We start from the raw sequence: 25,571 nt of genomic DNA on the forward strand, positions 1-25,571 counted from the left end.
CGAAAACATTGTAAATAAAGATATAGTATTCACTCTCAGACCTGCACACATAAAAACGGAAACTGAAAGAAGCCCGTTGTATATATATTTGTGTATCTGTGTTTGGCCCCCACCAACATAGCGGTTCGGTAAAAGGCACCGATAGAATAAGTACTAGGCTTACAAAGAATGAATCCTGAGGTCGATTTGTCGACTAAAGGCGGTGCTCCAGCATGACAGCAGTGAAACGACGGAAACAAATAAAGACTGTCGCATATTTGTAGTAAATTTCATTAAAAAATATTTAATTCGGTGAAGGTTGTGATAGGAACGAAGCAATGGAAGTCTGTGGGGCACGATTTTGTAGTTATGCCGAAATATTTATTTCCGAGGATGTATCTAAAACTGTAGAAATGTATGAGTGTATACATATATATATATATATATACACACACACATATGTTTGAGTATGCATCTATAAGCTTAAAAAAACAGAAATATCAAAAGATGTTAGAATATTTGATGTATTGGATAATTTCCGACTCTATTCTATAGGATTGCCGATACATTTATATAGGCATATAACATAAAACAAATAATTATATACACAGGAAAGCAGAATATTACATATACATACATATTTATATATAGACTCAGATACATACACACCTGCAGATATTTACATACAATTATACATTCTCGCACACACATAAACAAACCTGGTGAAAAAAAAAAAGGACGGATGAAATCCAACTGTGACCACCCATGCTTAAGGAGATCTGGTAGCACAAAAGCCGCCCAGTCTGGAGTCTCTCTATAACTTCTGCCGTTTCCCGTTCAATTAAGTATGTCCGTTGCCTAGCAACGGCAATTTGAATGACAAAAACGAGGGGGAAAAAAGCGGGAAATGATTTATTTGTGGTAAAACAGACATTGTAAAGACTTTTATGAATGAAATGATGTTAAACGACAAAAGATGTGTGGAAAGTTGGACATAATTAGGAATTATAATTAATTTAGACATGAAGAAGCAAGGAAAACTTTGATATAGACAGGAGACGAATGAAGTAGAGAAATGAGGGTGTGTGTATATGTATGTATTTATGTGTATATAAGGAGGTTAATATTTATATATGTAAGTGTGTATGAATATTTACAAACATCTATAGAGAGAGAAAGGGGGAAGAGAGGGGGAGTATTACATGCAAATCTATGGAATGAGGGGGTAAAGACGAAGGATGTCTGGTGTGTGTATAGGTACGTCTATATGTGTGTATACACGCCTGTTTGTGTTTTTGCGTGTATGTTCGTGTGTGTGTATGTATGTATCCAGGAACGTCTCTTTCTGCCTGTCTCTCTCTCTCACTATCTCTCTATCTATTTATCTATCTTTCTGTCTATCTATCTCTCTACCTATCTATTTATCTAACCATCCCTCTATATAAATATATATATACATACACTTTTATTTTATTTGTTTCATTAATGTGACTGTTGTCATGCTGGAGCAATGCCTTAAATAGGTTTAGTCGAAGAAATCAACCCCAGGTCTTTCTCTTTGAAAGTTTAGTACTTATTCTATCATTGTTCTTTAGCAAATGAAGTTACAGGGATGTAAACACACCACCATCGGTTGCCAAGTTATGGTGAGGGTGTGAGGGGGTCAGACAAACACATACACACATGAATCTAATATATATCTATAAGTGATAAATATGTAAAGGCAATTTACTTAATATTTATTTTTCACTGTTATTTCTTTATTTTCTGCAAACAAAGAGCACAAAAAAGCTACACGTTTGCATTATGTTATATATACAATAATAATAAAGGACGTTGGCGTATATATGTTTACAAACCAAGGACGTTATTTAGACCTCATTGACTCAAGTTAGAGAAGGGGTGCGTATTATACACAAGGTCTAGGTTTTTCAGAGGTACAGCCCCCTAAAAATCCCCTGCGTATTATACTCAAGGGCAGACTATACTCGAGGATTTACGGTAATTAAATGCAAATTAAAGTTTAATTTAAAAATAAAATTAAATGCATGACATATAAAATGTAACAGAATGCAAGAGCTGCTAGAAATAGCAGCCAAATTTACATAGAAACAGCACCTCGGGTAACTCTGTACATATTTATATAGCTAGAGCTGTTTGAAATAGCAGCCAAATGCCCCTTCAATTTACTGTACCTCTGAAATTAGCTGCAGTTTATAAATTCTACACCTGTTTATCATGCAAAACAAATCCAATACAACAGGTCCATTCAACTGCGACATTTCATATGCTAGAAACAACAGCAAGTGCTTAGCAAAAATATATGCAAAGAGGGTTACAGAAAAAAACTGGGAGGAAAGTGGAAACAATAAAAATCGAAATATATAATGTATCAATGTTAAATGTATGCTATACTTGCTGCTAGAAATAGCAGCCAAAACTCACAGAATCACAGCTATCTATCTATTTATCTGTCTGTCTGTCTCTTTGTCTATCTATTTATATAAATACTAGCAGTATAACCCGACCTTGTCCGGGTGTAACTTATTATGCCATCTACAATAAGTCTTGCTAGCTGAAAATCAACTAAAAAAGAAAGCCTTACAACGAAAAAACCCTTATGATGTAAATATGTTCATAATTCAAAAGACGATGAAATTAATAGGGAAAGTCTGAAGGCTGTTTTGTGTAACATTATTAAGCATACGTAAATTTCATCCGTGTAATTGGCTATAGAAATGCTTGTGCAAAACAACTTTTTGCGCTGCCCTGATTATACATAGCAGGGTAATCCCTTTTAGCAGGAGCTAGGACGGCAATTTCTGATGAAGCAATTGCTGGCGATCTGTTGCTACACAGTTTTGCCAGAATTCTATCAGATTGAGCAGAAGATGTTGATGCACCATTTTGCATTATGTCCAAAATAACTTCTGGAATGTGGTGCATTACTGCAGTCTGTTGCTGTCATTTTAAACCGGTTGCTGTCTTTCCCCAGCAAGCTCTCTTCTTTGGAGGCATAATCTATGTATATATTAAACAGAACAACAAAAGTTATAATAGATGGCAGTGTCGGTACTTTTCACATATCTGTAATTTTTCAGATTAACACCCGCACGATTACCCAACCCTAATTCTAACACTAACCCTAACACTAAACCCTAACCCTAACCCTTACCCTAAAAACCGTAACCGTAACATTAATCCTAAACCCTAAACCTGACCCTAAAACCCTAACCCTAACACCCTAGTGAAAATCTTGGTAAATTTACAAAACATTGACGAGCATGAGTTATATTTTACTGAATGATTGTGTACTTGCACGTGTATGCTTTTGAGAGAGCGAGAGAGGAAGAGGGGGAGAAATGAATAGAGATTGAGAGCAATGTGTATGTTGTTGTCACAGGTCATGTATGTGTGGTTGTGTGTGTTTTTACGTATCTATGATAGGAAAAATAGGTAAAGAATACTGAGATGAAAGTTTAATCTATGACGTTGTATCACTTTCTCTCTCTCTCTCCCTCTCCCTCTTTTACTCTTACTCTCTATATTTTTATGTTGAGCGCGTGTGTAAGAATGGCGTTCCAGGTAGCAGGGATGAAATATACAAGTTGCTAGAAACAACAGCCAAATCTCCCTTAAATCACACAAAGTAAACGGAATTTAAAAAATCTAATTACTGCATTGGAAAGTTCAGATCGAGAAAATTCCATTGATGTAAAAATTTTTACGAAAAAGTGCAAAATGTGGATTTCTATAAAAATTCAAAAAGGCTTCACACAAACACACAATTTCAGATTTATATATTAAGATATAAACATTGTTTTATTTGTTTCGGTTATTTCACCGCAGCCCAGGTGGAGCACCACCTTACAGAGTGTCTGTCAAACAAATCTTTGAGAGTTTAGTATTTATTCTATCAGTCTCTTTTGCCAAACTAAAGTCACGGAGACGTAAACAGACCAACATCGGTTGCTGTGTGATGGTGATGTGTAGTGGAGGGTAGACAAATGAATATATAAGTGTGTGTGTGTATGTGTGATTGTGTTTAAAATTATAATATAGGGTATCTAAGATATATATATATATATATATATATTATATGTATTTATTTTCTCCTAATTAATAAATAACTCGGACAAAATAAATTGGTTAATAGATACCAGGGTAGCAAAGATCACAAAATGACTGTGGTGTAACTCCTGTTTATGAGGTAGAAACTCCTTGTTATTTTGGGTACTTGAGTATATACATAAATTTAGTGAATGGAGTAAAACGCATATGTTAACTGCATACTTTTATTTCCAACATATGTTTCGAAGATTACAAATTATACCTTCCATAGGAATCGGTGATGTTAAGAATGTAATCTTCTCTTCGGGGAAATGCATGGGAACCAGCTTAAACGTAAGACATGTTAACCGAATATGATAACTGTAGTTGGAGAAGGTTGTTATTTAATTTATTTGAAAAGACCGTTGGAGATTAGGGTGCTACCAGAAAGTACGTTGGACAAGAAAGGAAGAAAAGAAGGAAAGAAAAAAAGAAAGAAAATTCAGAGTGTAGAGTTGGGAGATAATAAGATGATATAAATCCGATAAAAATTGGAGAGGAATGTTATGTAAATAATGGGATCGTAAAGGGGAGTTAATCTTGTATTTCTACAAAAAAGTGCGGAGATAAATGTGTATAATCATATATACTCATGTATACGCACATATATACAGACATACATACTCACACACATACATACACTCGTTTAAATACATACATACACACACACACACATATATATATATATATATATATATATATATATATACATACATATACACACACACATATACACATATACATACATAAACACACATACATACATCCAACCAAACATATATATACACACATGTCCATATATATTTTTTATTAATGAAAACAAATATATACAAACATCTACACATACATATATAGTTTCATACATAAACATGAATGTGCACACACACACAGATATACATGTGCATACAAACACATGCATACGCACACACATATATATATGTGTGTGGTTCCATGTATGTACATGGATACATACACGCATTAGTATACACTCCTTAGTACGTATATACACACGGTAGTTGTGTGGTAATTGATATTAAAGCAGAGGGATATTTGTAGGAAAGTGATTCTTATATTAGTAAATAAGATATTAAATGATTGATAATTAATTAATAAATAATAAAGTTAATGGGTGGTCTATTAATCTACAGAAATGGATTATGTTATTAAGTCAGATGTAAAAAAAAGTTGGGCTGAAGTAGGGGTTGAATGAGTAAAAATTACTTGAGAAGACAAAGTTAATATTATTATCAAGGTTGATTTCGGTGATACCGTTCCAAATCTATTAATGCAAGGGTTTTCTGAGATATGAAATAAAATGTTATGTTGATCAGTAATTTATGCGTCATAGAATAGAATATTTGGATCTATTTTAAAACGGGGGCAAATGAAAACTGGCGCCCCCGTTTTAAAATAGATCCGAATATTTAAATGTTTGGGATTCATCTTGCGATGAAAATAAACAATTGAACTGGGATTGTTTTCAGAATTTTAGATGTTTCTAGGAACGTTAAAGATGATGAATTAGAATCGTAGATTTAGAATACTGTCATTAAGATAGCTATGAACATGTAGTGACGTCATTTGGCGCCAACATACTGTCGCAATTACTGCGTTTTCATCCGCGCATGCGCAGGGAATAGTTCCGGAAGGAACACAGGAAGAGTCCCATGCGCATGCGTGGAATTCAACATCTAAACGTTCCCGCTCAGTTCATACTCTTTCTCGGTCGGCCGGCCATGAGCATGGACGGGTCAAGCTCTCTCTCCAACATTCCAACTCTGGGGACAGCTCATTCCAACGTCTCAGCAACCATGCCTATTTCCTCGGTAAATAAATATTGTTGTGTTGATAGTTCAGAGTTCTGCGTTTCGTTGTTATTCAGAATTTAATGTACGGAAGTGGCTATACACCTAATGGTGTATAACCAATTTCCTACAAAGTGGTGACCCCGACGTGATGAACAACCGCAGCCACGGAATCTGAACTGCGACCAATAATACTACAATTGGTACCCCGAGCTAAAAAGATATACGGACCTCATTTAAACAGCCATTGAATTCGTATGCTTCGCGACGTTCAACATCAGGATTGCCTCTACATTCTCATCAAACACAAGTGAAAAGCTAAGAAAAAATTTTTTCTACGTTAAAGTTTTTCCTTTTGTCAATGACTTCCAGAGCATATAACCAAAAACTTCTTTACTGCTAAGATCTTTGTGGTTTTTCACACAAAAAACATCACGGTTATTTCATCCTAACAACTTTTTGAGCAATTTCCTACAAAATTCACGGGACGTCAATTCATTCGCTCACAGCGTCCTCTACTTGCTGAAAATAGCAGTAAAAATGCACAGTTACATTTCAGTGAGTACATAACATTTATTGATCCTTACTTGTTCCCAGTTCAGCATATTTCACACCTCTCCGTTTCTCTCGGCCGGAGAATGGAAGAGTTACTGGCTTATCTTTATTTGCATCGAGATTTTTTGGTCATTTTCGCTCGCAGCTCCGAATTCATGACAGCATCTCCAGCTACGACTACACACCGCCGCCGCCATCAACAACCACTACCAACTACAAGCATCGCCCCCCGACGTCGCCAACAACAATACGACTCAACGTACTACCAGCATCGCCAACATCAACATGATTTCTCCAAGTACACAAGCAACCAACATCAACAAGCGCGGTTTTATTTCGACTCTGTTAGAGTGGATGTTTCCACTAACGTTCAACAGACCATCCAGAATGTTCAGTACCAGGTAACACAAGTCCTAGCATCCGACGCTCAACTACAGCTCTGCTCACTGACCACAACTTCCTGCGTATTAACATTCCAAATCTCCTTGTGTAACTTTTATAGAATATTCCGTACCAGGTAACACAAGTCTCAGCATCGACGCTCAACCACAGCTCTGCTCCTTGACCACAACTTCCTGCGTATGGACATGCTATCATCTTGTGTAACTCTTATACGAACTGGATTTTTTCTCTACAGACACTTTTACTATGTTCTATGTTTTTTCTCTCTCACACACACACTTGTGCACTCATATATATTTTTTCCTTTCAGAAACATTGCATGCATGTATCTCACAAGTGTACATTCATTTCTTTGATTTTTCTTTGTGTGTGTTTGTGCCACATCTTGTGGGTGGTTTCAGTGGCCATCCTGCCTCAGGCGTTCCTCCAATTTTCTATTTTCGTGCGTTCCGCACTGGCAGGGGAGCCCTGTAGTAACGCTTTGTCTCGTGCGCATGCGTAGTCATCAATATCCAAGTTTGGCGCCCTGATTCTTTCTTTTTTCCCGGCCTGGCGGCCATGAGCATGGTCATGTCAAGCTGTCTCTCCATCATTCCAACTCTGGGGACAGCTCACATCAACATTCCAACGTCTCAGCAACCATGCCTATTATTCCTCCATAAATAAATATTGTTGTGTTGATAGTTCAGAGTTCAGCGTTCCGTTGTTTCTTTTGAATTTAATATAGGAAAGCGGGTGTACACCTAATGGTGTATAACCACTTTCCTATAAACATAATAAAAAAACTCTTATGTGTGTATATACGTACTAAGGAGTGTATACTAATGCGTGTATGTATCGATGTAAATACATGGAACCACACACACATATATATGTGTGTGCGTATGCATGTGTATATGTGATTATACACATTTATCTCCGCACTTTTTTGTAGAAATACAAGATTAACTCCTCTTTACGATCCCATTATTTACATAACATTCCTCTCCAATTTTTATCGGATTTAAATCATCTTATTTTCTCCCAACTTTACACTCTGAATTTTCTTTCTTTTTTTCTTGCCTTCTTTTCTTCCCTTCTTGTCCAACGTACTTTCTGGTAGCATCCTAATCTACAACAGCTTTTTCAAATAAATTACATAACAACCTTTTCCAACTACAGTTCTCATATTCGGCTAAAATGTTTTACGTTTAAGTTGGTTCCCATGCATTTCCCTGAAGAGAAGATTACATTCTTAACATCACCGATGTCATAACTTTCAGAAAAATGAATATTTTTTAATGAAATTTTCTATGCATATAGTATTTATTATCTATATTCCGAATATACAAAAATTTTCGGTGAAAGTATTTTGGAATGGGGGTGGGGGACAATTTTCGGAAATTCCAACACAGTCCACTTAAATTCTTCTTAACCTCCAGGAAAATTAATATTTTTTCGTGAAATTTTCTACAAATATGCCTTGATGTATGTACATTTCGAGCATGTAGGAATTTTGAAGGAAACAACTGCAGGTTATTTTTGAGAAGTGTTCCACACTCGGTGGTGTTTCGGAGCAAGTCGACCATAATTGTTTCATTTTTCTCTATTATGTGCGTATGTGCATCCGTAGATTTGTAATGAAGTAATACGCTGCTTCTGTTCTCTTCTACTTCTCTATTAGAAACGTTTACTTTGGAATTTACTTCTATTGAGAAAAAAAAAATCATCTGCATGTTATTTTTAACGTAAGTTTTCTTATGACGGCTTCTCTTCACTGCCTATTATTTCATTAGAAATCTACGGATGCACATACGCACATAGTAGAGAAAAATGAAACAAATATGGACGACTTGCTCCGAAACACCACTGAGTGGGGAACGCTTCTCGAAAATAACCTGCAGTTGTTTCATTCAAAATTCCTACATGCTCGAAATGTACATACATCAAGGTATATTTGTAGAAAATTTCACGAAAAAATATTCATTTTCCTGGAAGTTAAGAAGGATCTAAGTGGACTGTGTTGGAATTTCCGAAAATTGTCCCCCACCCCCATTCCAAAACACTTTCACGGGGAAGTTTTGTATATTCGGATTCTACATAGTAAATACTATATGCATAGACAATTTCATTAAAAAATATTCATTTTTCTGAAAGTTATGATCTTCCAAAGTCTGGGTGGTACAACTCTGTAGTTATGCCGGTATAATTTGTAATCTTCGAAACATATGTTGGAAATAAAAGTATGCAGTTAACATATGCGTTTTACTCCATTCACTAAATTTATATATACTCAAGTACCCAAAATATCAAGGAGTTTCTACCTCATAAACAGGAGTTACACCACAGTTATTTTGTGATCTTTGCTACCCTGGTATCTATTAACCAATTTATTTTGTCCGAGTTATTTATTGATTAGGAGAAAATAAATACATATTATATATATATATATATATATATATATATATATATATATATATATATATATGAGTATATGCATATATATGTACATGTATGTACATACCTTCATCTACATGTACACATAGATACATAACTGGGTACATGACGTGGCAAAAGAACATGGACAAAATGATGAACAAGGTACAACAAACAAGCAAGCCACATAGAAACATCTCCTTCATCAGCTGCCACCATTAAAACACAGGCGTTTCGAATAATTAAAGCAGTACGCATCGTTGAAATGGTTCTTCCCACGAACACAAATTAAATCATATATATATATGTATATGTCTAAACACAATCACACATACACACACACACTTATATATTGATTTGTGTGTGTCTACCCTCCACTACACATCACCATCACATAACAACCGATGTTGGTCTGTTTACGTCTCCGTGACTTTAGTTTGGCAAAAGAGACTGATAGAATAAGTACTAAACTTACAAAGATTTGTTTGACAGACACTCTGTAAGGTGGTGCTCCACCTGGGCTGCGGTGAAATAACCGAAACAAATAAAACAATGTATATATATTTATATAAATAGATAGACAAAGAGACAGACAGATAAATAGATAGATAGCTGTGATTCTGTGAGTTTTGGCTGCTATTTCTAGCAGCAAGTATAGCATACATTTAACATTGATACATTATATATTTCGATTTTTATTGTTTCCACTTTTTTTCCCAGTTTTTTTCTGTAACCCTCTTTGCATATATTTTTGCTAAGCACTTGCTGTTGTTTCTAGCATATGAAATGTCGCAGTTGAATGGACCTGTTGTATTGGATTTGTTTTGCATGATAAACAGGTGTAGAATTTATAAACTGCAGCTAATTTCAGAGGTACAGTAAATTGAAGGGGCATTTGGCTGCTATTTCAAACAGCTCTAGCTATATAAATATGTAGAGAGTTACCTGAGGTGCTGTTTTCTATGTAAATTTGGCTGCTATTTCTAGCAGCTCTTGCATTCTGTTACATTTTATATGTCATGCATTTAATTTTATTTTTAAATTAGACTTTAATTTGCATTTAATTATCGTAAATCCGCGAGTATAGTCTGCCTTTGAGTAGGGATTTTTAGGGGGCTGTACCTCTGAAAAACCTAGACCTTGTGTATAATACGCACCCCTTCTCTAACTTGAGCCAATGAGGTCTATATAACGTCCTTGGTTTGTAAACATATATACGCCAACGTCCTTTATTATTATTGTATATATAACATAATGCAAACATGTAGCTTTTTTGTGCTCTTTGTTTGCAGAAAATAAAGAAATAACAGTGAAAAATAAATATTAAGTAAATTGCCTTTACATATTTATCACTTAGAAAATATTTTTCATTTTTAACCTCGTATATAGTACGCACTAGAAATTTTGACCGTTCAATTTTGGGAAAAAGTGCGGATTATACTCGAGGATTTACCGTATTTCAATGAAATTAATACGACAAAAACTAGTTACAGACACACACTTAAATATAACGTATGCTAGAAACAACAGTTATATGAATATATTGCATGATTTTTCACAAAGAATCCCTTCTAAAAATCTGTCTAGATTTGATTTGTGCTTCACTAAAAGAGACTGACTGAATATGTATGGGGTGGATTTTCTGATATAAAATCTTAGAGAGCGGTTCTCCGAAATCAATAAGACTACGAATATAATTGGCAGAGGAAGGAATGGAACCCAAATGCTGGAGTATATCTTGTTGTAGTTTACGAGTGTGTTTGGGAAGATGATTGGGAGCAAACAAATGGATATATATATATATATATATATATATATATATATATATATATATATATATATATATATACAGATAGATAGATACATAGATAGATATATACATATAAATATATATATACATATATATATATATATATATACATACATATATATATATATATATATATATATATATATATATATATATATATATATATATATATATATATATATATATATATGTATGTATATGTCCATCATTCTAACTATCCAACATGCATTTACATATATATATATATATATATATATACTAGCAGAAGTGCCAGGCGTTGCTCGGGGCTTAATTGTTTTAAAGTACTGTTGATGATTCTACTCAATTATGATTATTGAGGGAAAGGTTGCTATAAGTTGAAAACCAACCAATCGATTTGCAACTGGACAGAAATCTCTGCCAAGAGTATTGCAACACTCTCAGAAGTGGGTAACAATAGAATGTGAGGTGGCCCTGAAAAAGCTGTTATATTGTTCTCACAATTGTAACAATGTCACAGGTAGTCATGTAAGGATGTGTAAAACGTTCGCAAGTGAATACGGCATCTTCCTTTTCCATCAACGGTAGTGGGCGTGCTGTTACAAAACTTCATGGTCTGTGAAAACAGAATAGATGTCGTATGGAGGAAAGATGAGGATTAATCATGGGTTAGTAAATACGGGTAGGTTTGAAAATATACAACAATAGCATCTACTCACTATGTCAGATGGGCAAGAGTGTAGTGGTGCTGAATAGATGAATCAGAACACGTGTCTCGTGAAGATGTGTAAAATGACCTGTCGCTTTAGAATAGTTTGTATTTGATGTAAAATGTAATGGTATAAAATATAATGGTGAGAGAGAGGATGTATGTATTTAGTTTTATCGACTGTTTAAGTTATTTTATATAAATTGTAATGGTGTGTAAGAGATAGTTACTTCTTCGTGTAATTATTTTAATTCATTTGTTTCATTGAACGTCGTTATGATTACATTTGTTGTTGTATGAAATGATATGCTGCTTGGTTTTCAAATGGTATCTTGCGAAAATGTTGCCGATGCTGTAAACTGTAATGGTGAGAGAGGAGATGGAAGGCGGAGATGTATCATGTACGTCGGATGTAGAAGATGAGTCTGCTGTACTGACGAAGTGAGTGAAATAGAACTGAGCGGAGTGCAGGTGCTGGTGAAGTGTGAAGTAATTGCAGGGAACCGCCTAAAAATGTAAATCTAGTCATAAAAGCATTGTTGACTCTTTGAGAGTCGTACGGAATTGAAATACTAATCTGTCCATCGTCCTCTGATGCCTGCCCAATGGGTGTTGGTGAGTAACAAAGGGTGATTTTTGAGCAGGGTCTGATTTGTAATGAAGTTTTGTAACGCCGCGAGAATCAGCGTTTTTACGGCTGATATTTGGGAGTGTGAAGTGCACTGCAATGAATATGAATCTACACCTACTTAGAAATTACTGACGAAAAGTAAGAAATTTAAAAAGTTGTTTAAATTAATACAATTAGGAATCGAAGTAATCCTATAAAACCTTGTCCTTGTGGAACGAACGCGAAAGCATCACTCTTGCTGCCCACACGCGAGCAGCCAACGTAAAGCTGACCATGAGAGAAACACGGCTCCCCTAAATGTATTCCCACGATAGACAGTGTTTGCCCCTGTGCTTTGTTAATTGACATTGCGAAGCATGGCCTCACTGGGAACTGGGACCTCCGAAATGTGAAAGGTAGGTCTGCTCCTGATGGGAAAAGATGCATCCTGGGTATGAGGACAACGTTGCCTCGACCACACACTGCGATTATCGTGGCCTCAATCAGATTAGGAGATAAGGACTTAACGATTAAACGTGTGCCGTTGCATTGTTTAGGCGGAACCAAATTTCGAATGAGCATTATAGGAGCACCAACTTTAAGTTTGAGAATGTGTGGAGGTAGTCCAGGGGCTCAAAGGAATTTAGTACTTCTATTGGATAGTTGATGACGTCCTCAGGGTCAGGATTTGTATCAATAGACTTATATATATAGCCATCTCCAGGAATGATTTTTAGCATTTGATCATTAATATGGTTAACAGTTGTATTCTTCGGGGCCAGAATAGCCCTTTGGCCAATCCAATCCATATTATAATTTGCTTGGAGATCTGGGAAAACTGCATCGGTGAGATTAGAAGTCGTTTTAACAATGGTACAAAGTGAATCAATGGCAATATTACCGTTTTCATCGCAGGGAGTTTTGGCTTCGCCAAGTGCAAGGAGCCTGTGAGAAAATTCTGCTGATGCTACGTCACCTCGCATATGAGCCCGCATGTTAGTGTGAAGTTTGAGAGTCTTCACCAGGGGCCACAATGCGATGACTTAAGACACGCACGTACTGTATCAGCTCTATTCCCCTTGGGAATAACTGGCAGTGTTTGCCTGAAGTCCCCTGAAAGAAGAAGTGTTATGCCTCCCATCAGAATTGTAGAGTCTTTGATGTCTCTCAGAGATCTATCTAGCGCCTCAAGAGCACCTCTGTGGGCCATTGTACATTCATCCCAAACGATAAGCTTGCATCGTCTGAACACTTCTGCCTGATCAGAGCTGTTACTGATGTTGCAAATTGGTGTGTCCGTCTTCGCTAAGTCAAGCGGGAGCTTGAAAGTGGAGTGAGCTGTCCTGCCGCCTGACAACAAAGTAGCCGCAATTCCAGATGATGCCACAGCTAAGGCAATGCCTTGTGTTCGCCTAATATCAGCCAATATTAATTTTGTCACAAAAGTTTTGCCAGTTCCTGCAGGATCGTCGAGGAAGAAAATCCCCCCAGCTTTGTCCCGGACAGAATTAATAACGGAGTTGTAAGCGAACTTCTGTTCTGGAAGGAGCTTTGGCTCATTGTTCGCTATGTACTGGGCAAGTTCGTCAACATCATAACATGTCTCATGCAGCAAATCAGAAGACAGTGCGTTCGGGCGTTCCCTGTTTGTTGAAGGTAGGCCATACACTGCCAACGCACTCCCGCCCATATTGAGAACAGTATCTTCGATTTCAAGCAGCGCTCTGTTGTAAATGAGGTCACTGTACTCGACGTCGATTGATGGATTCAGCAAGCGAACCTGATGCAGGAAATCTTCAGACATGTAATTTTTGTAGGTCAGCCATAAAGAGGCGGGATCACCCAAGTCGCACCATAGGAGTAGAATAGCGAAAAGCGATCTTAGTCTTTTAGGGGATTTTAACAAAACGCCCTCCGCCATAGTGGCGGCCCATTGTGAATCGTCCTCCAAAAGTCCACGCCTGAAGCAGGCTTCGCAGAAAGTGTCACATAATTCATCGTCAACAGTTCTTATGTCTTGAAAGCTTTGTGGGCCGACAACGTCATGGAGGAGAAGGTGCAGGTGAAAACACTCATGCTGGTGGGGAAGTACAGTGTACACTCTTCCTAGACAACTGTTAAACTTGACACCGGGATGTCCTTGAACACCCTGACCTGACTTCCTACGCACCCAAGTGTTCTTTGACCACACATAGTAGGACGGAACCTGAAGGTATAAAAGTGTTTTGACAAATGTGTCAATTTGGCAAAGCCTAAAAAACCCAGTCAAACTTGTTTCTTTTGGATTGGCCGCCAATTGAACAGCAGTCTGTTCAGTAAAATAAGTCCGCTGGCCGTTCTCCAAATGAACCGCGGGTTGTATGATGGCGGGGTTCCTTTGGTGAAGCGGAAGCTCGAATATCCGCCAAAAAGCTTCACCACTGCTGATATATCGACCTGCCAAGTACTGCGACACTTCGTCCATGCTATTGTCCATTTGAAGGCCGAACATGGCAGCGTCCGAACCCTTGTTAACATATTTACATATGTACTTAATTGATTTTACTGAATGACAGAACTCCACATTTATATGAGCGTTGAAAATTTTCATCAGTAATGGACAGTATGTGGCCACCCATCTATTATCAACTTGATAACCCCGTAAGGTTATAGTGAATCCCCCATTCTCAGGCCGCCTTCGTCTGTACAGTGGATATCCATAGCCAGCGGTCTGGGTCTCGTCCATGAACCTCTTTGGGTATCGTTTAGAGCACACATGGTCTTTGTGGCACGAGGAGAATTTTTGAAAACCGGGACCGCACAGACCATGCACCATGTGTGCCTTGACAATGTCGTACAGTAGTCGGTCAACAGTGGGGTTGGGGATTTCTGCTTTGATGATGTCATCTATAAGTGTAGGGTCTAGTTTGGTGACCAACCAAACCAAAATGTGTGCGTGTGGCAACCCTCTCTTCTGCCACTCAACAGTATACATGTGGCACTTAACAGGGCCAAAAACCTCCCTTTTTTTATTAAATCAATTGGCCTAGTCAGCTTCTGCTTGAAAACCCTGGCAATAAGATCATTCCGATGGCAGTACTGCTGGTGTGGGAGAAGTTCCCGCGTTACCTCAACCCACTTCGGATTACATGTTAACGTGATGAATAAATCGGGGCGCCCATAGTGCCGAACGAAAGTCATAGCGTCTTTTGTTCGCTCGTGCATGTACCGTGGCCCCTCTGTGTAGGTTGAGGGGAGAATGCACATTTTGCTGATGTTCCTTGGGTCAGCGTCATTACTGATGCCGTCACGCAAATGGATGTAGGAGTCTGATCGCAGCTTCTTCTGATTCAATCTAATGAAGCACTCTCTCTCTCTCTCTCTCTCTCTCTCTCTCTGTCCGACTCCATCTTTGTAGCCATGGCAACTGCAAACCGGTGAAACAGTTCCCGTGACCTGTGCAGGGTGCTAAAATCATTAGGCCTCGTCATGAAGCGGTACGAATAGAAATCCATACATGAAACAGTTTTGGATGTCACAGCAGTGGGCTCGTTTGGTTTTCGCTGAGGAATGCCAAAATGGTACCCGTCTTCTCCGTATGGAAAAAGAATGGGATACTGCAGGGCATCGTATGAACGATGTGTCTCAGTAATACATTGAAGACCACTGTCACGGCTTTGAATAACTATGTCTCGCTTATTGTGCTGTTCACCTTGGAGAAGTACATCGACTTCATTGCACGAAAGAGCGTTATAACGGTGTGAGTGCTCCCCAGAAGGTTCTTTGTCAGCATCGATGACAATGGTGAATTTTGGTGAAGGGGCTGTTTGCAAGACGTATTTGAAGCTGCGAATATAGCTGTTGTGCTGATGAAGCATGTTTTGCAGACTGAGCACCACATCCCTGTGAAAAGAGTCAGCACCAGTGTTTGCAGGTGGTGGAATAATGCCAAATCGCACATCAAGTTGCCTACTGTAATTTGAAATGAAATAAATTTGGAGGAATAACGGCTTGCAATTTGGTAGTGGCTTGAGCGACCCAATAAGGTGGTACACCTGTCCCTGGACTTTGAAAGAAGGCATCCAACCACTGTCTGTGATAACATTAGTCCCAAAAGAAGTCATCTGCAACGCACAATTGTAATTCCTGATGATTTGAAGGAATTTGGATGAGCTTGAGGTAGAACCAGTAAGTAGTTCCTTCAAAGGCTGTGGCAGTTCTAGAAGAGGGGCAAGCTGACCTTACTGTTTAAGCAGCACATTCCAGGTGGCTCGGCAGCCCACTTTTTAGCATTGCAGAATTGGCAATTGAAGCGCATTTCTCCAATATTTATGTCAGCGCGGATGGAGTAATTAAAGTTTGGCTCATAGTTGAAAGCGCGTAGGTGCCAGTTAGGGCTGTTGGGAGTCGTCACAGCGTAGGCTGGATCTCGCCGTCGACTATTCCGCTGCAATCCAAATATTTCATCAAGTAAAGTTGGACACAGTTTATATTGAATGAAATGTTTGACTGTCAATGTGAAAGTGACTTGTACAGAGAAATTGTGTTGGAAAGTATGCATGTGTATGTATATGTGTGTATTTACGTAGGATTGGTATTGTGTCTGTTCCTTTTACTGCCAGTGTTTCTCCTTCCTTTCTTTTTGTATTTGTTGTTGGATCGTTCGTAAAGGTTCATAAGAGAAAGTAGAAGTTGAAAGGATTTGTAAAGGTAGTAGAAAGAGCAAATTAGATTTTATTAGAGGGGAAATGTTAATTTGTGTAGTTTTATGGATTTTATTCGTAATTGGGAGTTATTTTGACGGAAAAAATGACGCTGTGACCTAAGTTATGGTACTTAGAATATTAATTCCGATTCTTTAATCCAAGAAATTTGGAATTGTGTAAATGTATGAATTTTAAACATACACACACACACAGAGAAAATTTGCCTTTTATAGATAAGATAAGATAGATAGATAAATAGATGAGAGCTTTTGTTTCAATTGTGACACGCAATAGTGAAATAGTGGAGGAGATATAATGTTGCTGTGGGCTTGAACTATGCAGGAAGTTAAAAATTGTTTTGACTAAAACACAACTGGGACCCTAAGTAAGGCATGTGTAAAATTTGAATGAAATTGGTTGTGTAGTTCTTGAGATTTAGGAATTCACACAGACACACATCCTAAGTGATGGGGACATAAACACAACATCATCGGTTGTCAAGCAATGCTAGGGGGACAAACAGAGACACACAAACATACACACACACACATATATATATATATATATATATATATATATATATATATATATATATATATATATATATATGTATATATATATATATATGTATATATATATATATAGAAAAAGATTAAGGTACTCAGAAATGTGGATTTTGTACATTTACAGATTTTTATTAATGTCACATATTAAATGAAGCGCTTTTCACCTAGTCGTGTAGGTTTTTCAAATTGTTTTGAGAAAACTTTGTGGAGGGTCTCTTTATATAGTTTTATTGAGTGTGTAGGGGTGGAGAGAGAGATATATAGGATAGTAAGAGAGGGTGAGGAAAAGTGAGAGAGCGAGAGTGTGTGTTATTTTGCTTTGGTGTGTGTGTCTGGGTGTGTGCGTCGATGGGAAAGAGAAAAGAAGAAAATTGGGTTCATAGTTGGTTAGTTCTTTTCAATGATAAGTTTATTTTTAGCCTTTTAAAGGAATGGCAAAAGCAGGTGTGATCGTTTTGAAGTTGCTTTTCAAAAAGAATCGTTGGTGTCATTGTCTAGTAGGAGTGTGTGGGTGCGTTTGTGTGTGCGTGTGTGTCTGTGTGCGTGTGTGTGTGTCTGTGTATTTGAAAGGTGTGTCAGTGGGAAGGGGAGGGAAGAAGAAGATTCTGTTTACAGTTTACAGTTGGTCAGTTCCTGCTGTTACAAGTTCATGGTATTCTTTGGTATCATTGTCCAGTGGTAGAGAGTGCGTGTGTGTGTGTGTGTGTGTGCGTGCGTGTGTGTCTGAAAGGGGTGTAAAAGAGAAGGAAGGAATTGTGATGATATCTATACAGCTGGTTAGTTCAAAAAAAGTTAGGAGAGAAATATGAGAACCTAGGTAACTGGGTTCAATTCTTGTTGGTACAAAAATGTCCCACTATCTGGGTTTCTTGCCGTTTTTTTAGGGTGTGTTGTTCCAAAGTTGAAGATCCTAGATGGGTTGTGATCTGCATGTTTCAGCCATTCAGTTTTGGTGAGAATTTTGCTATGAAGTATTTCTCCATATTTTTCCTGAAGGCGGTATCGTTTCTTGAGCATTTATAGAAGGGAAAGATCTTAAATTTTCCTTCCCCACATGTTCCTAGGTGTTCACTCAGTGGAATTTTCCGTAGTTCCTCCTGTCGGACATGTTGTCGGTGAATTCTGGCTCGTTGACATAAGGAATTTCCAGTTTCACCTATATAATTCTCCTTGCATGTGGGGCAGGTTATGCAGTATATTACATTCTGCGTCTTGCAGTTCATGTCTGCATTTACATTGAATGTGTGACCACTCTTAAATTTTATCTGTTTGTTCCCCTCTATATATTTGTAGATGGGGTTGCTGCAGGTTCCACATCTACCATCTCCACACTCTTTTACGTAGAATTCGGTTTTATTCTCTGCTGATAATTTCGCTCTTGTAAGGTGTTTTTTAAAGTTTTTTTCTTGGCGTTTACTGTTTTTTATGCAATGTTTGTTTAGTAGGTTTTCCATTTTGGGGCTTTGTTGGATTATTGGTAGGTTTGAGTGTATAATGTGAAACATGTTGGTGATTGTAGGGTTGTGTGTGTTAATGAAAGGGATGATGTTTTCTTTGTTTTTCTTTTTTGGTGTTCTGAGTTGTGTAATGTCCAGTTTTTTTGCTCTTTCGATTCCGTTTTCTATTAAGGTGAGTGGGTATTTTTGTTCTAGTAGGAAGTTTTTAAGTTCCTCTAGTCTTGTGTGGTGTGTCTGTGAGTCGGTCACTATGCTGCATATGCGTCTTGCCATACTATATGGAATGTTTCTTTTTATGTGGGATGGGTGGCAGGAGTAGAAATTAAAATATTGGTGTGTGTCGGTTTTTTTGTAGTGGATGTCTGTTGTGATGATGGAGTTGTGTATCTTGATGTTGATGTCTAGGAAGGGGAGTTCGTTGTAGTAGGTATCTATTGTGAAGTGGATAGATGGGTGCAGTGTGTTGAGGATGTGGAATGTTCGTAGATCTTCTTCTCATCTGTTCCAAAAGATGAAACAGTCATCGAGGTAGCGTTTCCACTTTTTCTTGACGTCTTCTCTGAAGTTGTGTTCCAAGGTGTTCCCTATTTCATCGTATAGCTTGTTCTCAAGGAAACCCATCACAAGGTTGGCATATGAAGGTGCGAATTTCGTACCCATCGCCGTGCCCTTTATCTGTCGGTATGGTTTGTTGTTAAATGAGAATGTGTTCTCTTCAAGTATTAATTGGGTGGCTTTGGTGATAAAGTCTGTTTTGAAACGTTTATCTATGAGTTACCTATATTTCTCTACCCAGTATTTTATCGCTTCCAGACCAAGGGTGTGTGGTATGTTTGTGTATAAGTTCGTGACATCGAACTTATATATATATATATATATATATATATATATATATATATATATATACATATTAATAAATTATAGGGTAGCAAAAAATTTTTAGAAATTATAGGCATCTCTGCATTTTAAATGAATAATACATAGTCTATTGACTGTTTTTTACTCTCGCTAGACCACTGGTGCTAAATAAAATTTCTAAAATTTTTTTGCTACCCTATAATTTATTAATAATGATAAAAAATTTTTTGGCTAATTTCTGAAAGAAAATCGGCATTTTTGTATTTGCTGCCGATTAAGTAAACCGCAAATACGCGGTAAATTTTGAAAAATTAGACAGAAACACGAACCATGCTCCTTATTGACTCGTGCTTCATATGTTGTCTGGTCATTTCTGCTGATGATAGTCCGACCTTGTAAGATATATAATTTTTATCTTACTAAAATTGACTTGAAACCATGGTACAGAATATAGATTGGTAAATGTTTTTATTTTTCATTCCCTTTCGAAATTATCCCTAATTTTGTGGTATGTAGTCTTTTGCTGCTATTTCTAACGGGTTAGATGTCCTATTATAGGCATCTCTGCATTTTAAATATATATATACATATATATATATACATATATACGATGGGCTTCTTTCAGGTTGCGTCTACCAAATCCACTCACACGGCTTTGGTCGGCCCGAGGTTCTAGTAGAAGACACTTGCCTTGAAGTGGGGAGTGGGGCATGGGAGTACATTTGAAATTCTTCAAATAGTTACATCAGTTATTTGCTGAATAATATACATTAATATTGCTACACACCTATATATACACACAAGTGTGTATATGTGCGTGTGAGTGTATCCTTTCCTCTGAATCTATGCATTAATTCTAAATACGGTCTCCATCAAACAAACAGTGTCATCTGTCTAAAATCCCCCGTAGCCCGTAGAAACATGTCCAGCCACTGAGCTGTTCGTTGTTTGAAGGATAAGGAGAAATATTATCTGAGTGGAAACCAGCGAGGGTGGGCAGCAGGAAGAGCATCTGGCTGCAGAAAATCTGCCTCAGTAAGTTTTGCTTGAGCCATATAAGCATAGAACTGTAGAAGTTAAAATGATGATGATGATGATGATGACAAATATATATTACACACACACACACACACATATATAAATATATACATATGTATATATATTGACACACACACACAGGTGAAAATATATATTTATATCTGTACACACACACACACATATCAAGTAAGAGTTTATTATAAAATATATGAAAAATTTATGAGTCTTGGGCAAGTGTCTTCTACTATAGCCTAGGGCCGACCAAAGCCTTATGAGTGAATTTGGTAGATGGAAACTAAAAAGAAGCCCGTCGTATATATGTATATGTATATATATATATGTATATATATATATGTATGTGTGTGTATATGTTTGTGTGTCTGTGTTTGTCCGCCAACATCGCCTGACAACCGATGCTGGTGTGTTTACGTCTCCGTAACTTAGTGGTTCGACAAAAGAGACCGATAGAATAAGTACTAGGCTTACAAATAATAAGTCCTGAGGTCGATTTGCTTGACTAAAGGCGGTGCTCCAGCATGGCCACAGTCAAATGATTGAAACAAGTAAAAGAGTAAAAGAGAATAAAGAGAGTCTGTAAACAACAAAAATACTGGCCAAGTACATTGAAGACACCGCATGGATTTGAACCCTCTACCTCTTGCATACTGCTACCAGTTCCTTTGCACTGAAATTGCTCTCAATCCGTGTGTGAATGTATGCTTCTGTCTCCCCTGATGCTTGCCCTTCATAATGTGCATTTGCTGTAGTGGTGGAGGGGTCAAAATGGGAGGAGGAAATGTTGAGGGTTTTCTCTTCTCTGTTGGCCTTGAGGGGTTTCTAAGTCCTTCAGTGATTGGCAGATGGTATGGTGGTTGTGGGTCCTTAGGGTAATATTATAGGGAGATATAGAGGCAGAGGGGGTGGGGTGGGGGCTCGAATGGGAAGGCTGGAAACAATTTTAGATGAGCCTGATGAAGTGAATGGAGGGGGAGGGCAGAGGGAGAGAGAGAGAGAGAGAGAGAAGGAGAACGTTGGTATGGAGAGTGAGAGATGAATGAAGAAGTACGAAATGATCTTTATGGAAAGAATCTGTTTGAAGGACTTTGAGAAGCTGTTCCTTACATTGGAAGGGAGACAAATACCCGAGACAAAAGGAGCAGTGTTGAAACAGGCGGATTCAAGACATGCCAGCATAGAAAAGCACACATGTACACTGATGAGACGGGTGAGCATGGTGTGTGTCTATGTTTACGGGGGGCATGCATGTTGTGTGTGTCTTATGAATACCATGACAACGGCGAAATATCTGTATTTAGCACTCTTGGATTAAATCTAAGGTGAATTGTCTCAGCTATTATTCAGCGTCATTTGGAAAGCTTTTTCCCCAGACACTATCCTGCAGCAAGTTCAGTGTACTGCATTCAATAATGTTTATATAGACGTGTGTCTGTGTGTGTGTATATGTATATATATATCTAGTGAAGGCATGTGACCTATTGGTTAGGATGTTGCACTCATGATTGCTAGATTGTGGGTTCAATTCCTGCACATTGTGTTCTTGAGCAAAGCACTTCAGTTCATGTCGCTTCAGTCCACCCTGCAGTAGACTGGCCTTCCGATCAGGGGTAATGTTGACCCTGCTTGCCGAGACAGTGGAGTGGTGTCATTCAAAAGCTAAAATAATGTGAAGCACATTGTGACCAGTGATGTATAACATCCAATAGTCTGCTCAATACCATGACACACACACACACACACACATATGTGCATGTATATAAATGCAATGTGTGATGGTGTGTTTGTGTAGTGCATGTGTGTATGAGTATAGTTAAATGCGATTCTTAAGGTACTGAGGTGTATATACATATGTGTGTGTGTATTCTGTGTTTGTGGGTTAACAAGGCTACCAATGGCTTCATGTAAAAATATTTACACAATTGTTCAAGAGTGCAACATGGAAGTGTTGGTTCCATTTTGGATGGGGATCCATTTGGTTACATAAAACTCGATAGGATTTTGAAGTAAATACACATCTCATGGGATGAGGTAACTTATACAGATATCTTTGTTATCTCGCTTGCATTAACACTGGATTTTTGCAAGAAACTGCATTCACTGAAGATTAATTCATTCCATAGTATACATATACATCTATATATATATCAGAGGGGAAGCAGATAAGAAAAGATTTGCCAATGTTCTGCGCCGTGAGGACCAAAGACTCGAGGCGTTTCATGTTGCAAGACAGTGTAGGAGAGAGAATAGTGATGTCGTAGGAGAGAAATGTGTTCGCATGGATGATGGTACACTTGCACTAAATGAGGCTGCAAAGAAAGAGGTCTAGAGATGCCACTACGATAGATTGCTTAATAAAGAGAATGAATGGGAGAAAGAGAGCCTGCCGTATGTCGAACCAACAGAGGGACCAGCTATCCGAGTTGACAGTACCAGGGTAGATAAAGCAATTAAGAGTATGAAGACAGGGAAAGCCCCTGGCCCATCAGGAGTCACTGCAGAGATGCTCAAAATATCTGGCAGTGTTGGCTATAGCCTAGTCACCCGTATTACGAACCAGGTGATACACGAAGGAGTCATACCAAATGACTGGTGTAGCAGCACCATAGTCAACTGCTACAAAGGTAAAGGTGACGCTTTAGATACAAATAATTACAGAGACATCAAGCTGTTAGATCAGGTTATGAAAGTTACGGAGAGGGTCATAGCCCAACTAATTAGGGAGCGAATCAATTTAGATGAGATGCAGTTTGGGTTCGTGCCAGGTAAAAGCACTACTGATGCCATATTTCTAGTAAGACAGCTGCAGGAGAAATACCTAGCCAAGGATAAACCTCTGTACCTGGCCTTCGTTGGCATGGAGAAAGCCTTTGACAGGTCCCCCGATCCCTTATCTGGTGGTCAATGAGGAAACTTGGGATAGAAGAATGGTTAGTGAGAGCTGTGCGAGCCATGTACAGAGATGCTGCCAGTAAGGTGAGGGTTGGAAATGAGTACAGTAATGAATTCCGGGTAGAGGTAGGGGTCCACCAATGTTCCGTCCTCAGCCCCCTCCTATTTATCATAGTCCTCCAGGCGATCACTGAGGAATTCAAGACAGGTTGCCCCTGGTAGCTCCTCTATGCTGATGACCTTACACTAATTGCAGAGACACTATCAGAATTAGAGGAGAAGTTTCAGGTGTGGAAGCAAGGACTAGAATCGAAGGGCCTTAGAGTCAACCTAGCAAAAACCAAAATCCTAATAAGTAGGAAGGTAGATAAAACACAAACCCCTTCAGGTAGATGGCCCTGCTCAGTATGTAGAAAAGGAGTAGGAAGTAACTCTATAAGATGTACCCAGTGCAAGCTATGGACACATAAGAGGTGCAGCAATATCAAAGGCAGGTTAACTAGGAAGTTAGTTTTTGTATGCGGTAGATGTTCAGGTGCAATAAACACTGTAAACAAACAGGAAACAACTTCTATCTCATTCCAGGGTGAAAAACTAGAGGTAGTCGATAGCTTCCGCTATCTGGGCGACCAAGTTAGTAGTGGGGGGGGGGGGCGCTGAAAGTGTAGCTGCTAGAATAAGAATAGCCTGGGCAAAGTTTAGAGAGCTCTTACCTCTGCTGGCAACAAAGGGACTCTCACTCAGAGTAAAAGGCAGACTGTATGACGCATGCGTACGAACAGCCATGCTACATGGCAGTGAAACATGGGCTGTAACTGCTGAGGAAATACGTAAGCTCGCAAGGAATGAAGCCAGTATGCTCCGTTGGATGTGTAATGTCAATGTGAATATCCGTCAGAGTGTAAGTATCTTGAGAGAAAAGCTGAACATTAGAAGCATCAGTTGTGGCGTGCAAGAGAGACGATTGCGCTGGTATGGACATGTGGTGAGAATGGATGAGGATAGCTGCGTGAAAAAGTGCCACACCCTAACAGTTGAGGGAACCTGAGGAAGAGGTAGGCCCAGGAAGACCTGGGCTGAGATGGTGAGGCAAGACCTTCGAAAATTGGGCCTCACCGAGGCGATGACTACTGACTGAGACCTTTGGAAATGTGCTGTACGTGATAAGACCCGGCAAGCCAAGTGAGATCGTTGCCAGTGCCCCTGGACTGGCTCTTGTGCGGGTGGCACATAAGATGCACCATTTTGAGCGTGACCATTGGCAGTACCTCCTGACTGGCCTTCATAGGATTTTCGAGCGCGATAGTTGCCAGTGCCACTGGACTGGCTCTTGTGCGGGTGGCACATACAAGACACCATTTTGAGCGTGGCCGTTGCCAGTACCGCCTGACTGGCCTTCGTGCAGGTGACAGGTAAAAGCACCCACTACACTCTCTGAGTGGTTGGCGTTAGGAAGGGCATCCAGCTGTAGAAACTCTGCCAAATTAGATTGGAGCCTGGTGTTGCCATCTGGTTTCACGAGTCCTCAGTCAAATCGTCCAACCCATGCTAGCATGGAAAGCAGACGTTAAACGACGATGATGATGATGATGATATATATATGCATGTGTATAAATATATATATATATATATATATATATATATATATATATATATATAAGTAACAGTGGTAGGTACTGTGGAAAC

At 38.5% G+C, this 25,571-nt stretch overlaps 1 protein-coding gene across 1 annotated transcript in view; it reads right to left on the reverse strand.

Moving 5' to 3' along the window:
- The window catches only part of LOC128251409 (uncharacterized), a 191,774-nt gene that overhangs the window by 44,779 nt on the left and 121,424 nt on the right, over positions 1-25,571 (reverse strand). The gene's annotated exons all lie outside the window — the stretch shown is intronic.

Source organism: Octopus bimaculoides, chromosome 30 (genome assembly GCF_046866305.1).
Source record: "Octopus bimaculoides isolate indiv1 chromosome 30, ASM4686630v1, whole genome shotgun sequence".
In the NCBI taxonomy this organism is placed as follows: domain Eukaryota; kingdom Metazoa; phylum Mollusca; class Cephalopoda; order Octopoda; family Octopodidae; genus Octopus; species Octopus bimaculoides.